The sequence below is a fragment of the Patagioenas fasciata genome, chromosome 11 (genome assembly GCF_037038585.1).
Source record: "Patagioenas fasciata isolate bPatFas1 chromosome 11, bPatFas1.hap1, whole genome shotgun sequence".
NCBI lineage: Eukaryota > Metazoa > Chordata > Aves > Columbiformes > Columbidae > Patagioenas > Patagioenas fasciata.
The window spans coordinates 14,099,352-14,102,761 of NC_092530.1; positions in this window are offsets into that span (position 1 = coordinate 14,099,352).

Consider the following 3,410-nt stretch of genomic DNA (forward strand, 5'->3'; position numbering starts at 1 on the left):
CACGTAACAAGAATCATGCTGTTTAATCCAGTATGATTCAGACATATAATAGTACCTGCACAAAGACAACAGCACCATCATTAGCACACTGAAACAGTCTCTATAGTATCTTGAAATGTAATTAAGTGTTTTAACACATTGCTGTGGTACAGTCTTTTATGGGACCAGCGTTACAGCAAGTTTTAGTGTACCATAGTAACTAACCACAGCTGAAGTCTGGAATATAAGGTGAATTTTGAGCATGCAGCCACAGGACCATGCAATCATTGTGCAATCAATGGTTTAAGGCTGTTTAGCATTGATCTAATTGCCTATTCACTCAACAGATGAAGGGACAGTAAGATTTGAGTAAAAAGGATAAAAAAGATTGTTTATAATTAATAAAGGCAATTAAACTGTAAGGAAGGAGGAAGGGAAGGGAACAGAAAGAAGGAAACTAGTCTATGGTACTCCTGAATTATTTGGAATGTCATAATGGCAGGCAAACCTGTAGGTATTTTGCCTCAGAGTCTACTCTTAGCAGGGCTCAGGGGAAGCAGCTGGGTGAAAAAAGTAATGCAAACAATGGTATAACAGTAGAAAATATTAAAAAAAAAACAGATTCTCTCTCTGTATACATACTTAAGTTTGTATAAATACATACTAATAACATGCTTAAAAACATTGAACATCTAACTTTCTTAAAATATGCCAATCAGTGTCAAGTGTGGCATGGAACTACAAAAAATAGTAAATGTTTAATAGGTATTTTGAATCCATTGCAAATATATACTGTCGAGGCATGACTTAATAGACTGTATTAACAGTGTATCAACCCATCCCAAGGTCTCTTTCTGTCATGGCCCCTGAGCTTTTTCTTCAATGACAGCTTGAAATAAGTTGTAATTTATCCTGATGACTGTAACTTGCTCTGCATTTTTGAGGCACTAAAGCTGTTTTTTGATTAGTGACTATGGTGTATCTTCATCAGTTTTAAAATAGTATTTTAAATGTGTTTGCTCTGACAGGCAATAATGCCATTCGTGTAAAGGTCACTGGCTCACTTTCAGCTCTAGATAGTAAAGGCTGAAAGTCATTGTTGCCCAATGGCTATTTTGTACCCTGTATGAAGTGAATTGATGGGTTAGGTCTGGAGCTTTAGTGGATAAATATCCACATCACAAACTATCACCAGAACTGGCGTTACTAGTGTCATTCTCAGTAGAAGGTCAAGGAGTGAGTTGACATAGAAAATAAATTGTGTTTGCAAGCCTAGAAGGCAAGTTAAAAAATAGACTAACTAGGTGGTCTAGAAAAAGACCACTCCTTTCCTATAGCTGTTTCAGAGCTGTGGGTCCAAGATTCTTAACAAACTAAATTGACTTTCAAAAAGAGTATACACTAGGTGGATTTCTAAGCCAAACATACCCTTATTTTGCAAGATTTGTCCAGCTACCTACACAATTGACATGTTCCAAATATATAATCAATGGTGCTATCTATGAGCGCTTGCTTGCTGTTAGAAATATGTGACAGGTTTGCACAGTGATTTTTGCCAAGAAATAATCACTATTGGTAGTGCTTCATGTATTTTTGAACTGTCTCTGAAAATCTGAAGAAGACGATAAAACAGAGAACGTTCAGGAATCATGGTCAGTTTCAGCTATCTACATCAACTAGCTGTTGATAAACTGTGAGATTTATTGGCAACTATGAAATTTAAAGATCCACAAAGCATATAATATTTAGACTGTTACAATCTCTTCAATCAGTCCGTACTTTATAAAAATCAAATTAATTGAAATTAGTAAATGAAACCGCTGATCTGGTCATTCCATTATCCAACCTTTTGCCAGCACAAGTTTAACCTTGGCTATCTAATGTCTAAATAATTGTACACATTCCATTGACACCATTTCCACTAAACCTTTTTTAGGTATTTTTCTTTAGACTTTTTTTACATATTTTTGTTTAGAATTAGCAAAATTTGAACTTACAAGATCAGTTGAGAACCATATGTATCCACTTTTGAACAGCTGTGAATTTTCTGCTGCTCCACTTTCTGGCTTTGTATGCCATGGGGAAAAATTTGTCTGTCTCAGCCTCTTTTTAAAGATGTGTTGGTTTCTAAAGGCGATTTGTAGTATTTGCACCATATCCTTTCAGGAAAGATTATCCTTTTTCTGTACTCATAGTAGCGATTGTGTAAAACAAACACTGTGGATTTAAGAAAAGATTTTATTCTAGCATTTATTTCACCGTGCACAGCTCATCCACGAGGTAACCAATTTCTTCCAGGTACATTATTATTCATGCATTTTGTCTGGACAAAGGTGCAGAGAATTACAATTATATATAGTTTTCCTGTCTATTTATACAAATAAATGAATGAGTTTTTTGATTTTGTTTTTGGGTTTTGTTTTGTTTTTTTCAGAACCAAACACTGGTGCTAAATAAGTCAGTGGATAACTGGTTGTAGCAAGACTACATACCCCTGAGAATGATACTCTGCTGATTTTTTACAATCTGTCACTTAGGTTCTTTCTCTCGGAAGTTAATTCTGGACAAATTAGAGCTACTCAATGAAAAGGCTGTTCGACTAAAGTGGAAGCAAAAACCAAAGAAAATGTAACAATGGGTAAATACAGTTTAATACAAACTCTGCCTCTGGTGATATTTCTTCTTATGAGACAAAAAATGATGGCTTCTGCACACCAGTCTGGAATGGAACTGGTGCTTCAGAAAGCTGCAGTTGTCTGTATTTCCTCTGGAACTGGGATAATTAATCTAACAGTGTCCCACATTAGGAAATGTTTCTTTCCATTGCAGTAGTGTGCTTGCCCTCCTAAATACAGTTACAGATTTGATAAAGGACCCACATGAAACACCTATTCCAAACTGTACAGAAATCTGTTCAAAAAAGAGATAGACAGGAGAAACAGAAATTACTCTTTATGCCACACGGCAAAAAAAGTAAACTAAAATACAAACCTATTATTTTTCAAGAGAAGGTACTAATCTCTAAGAAAGGAGTGAATTCCCATAGGAGAATGTATCACAGAGGCACCCCAAGCAAATCATAAACTTAAACCAACTTCAACTCAAAACCAAAACCAAACAACAGACCAAAACCAAATGACAGAAACCAGTGCATGTGGGGGGGTAATTCAGAATCAGCCAGCACTCTGGCAACATTTAATAAACTGCTAGTTCGATATCCCAGTTGGGGATGTTATTACCATACAGGCACGCAAGAATAATGATCCACGGCATGCTTGCACTCACTCCAAAAAAGAAGAGACCTCTTTCACACAAGGGTACTGAGAAGATATAATTGCTTGCCTGGGGGAGGACAAGGGATTTCTCAAGGATATATCCAGAAGAAAATAAACACTCACTGAGGAGCAGGTGAGGGCTCTCAGTCCCAGGAG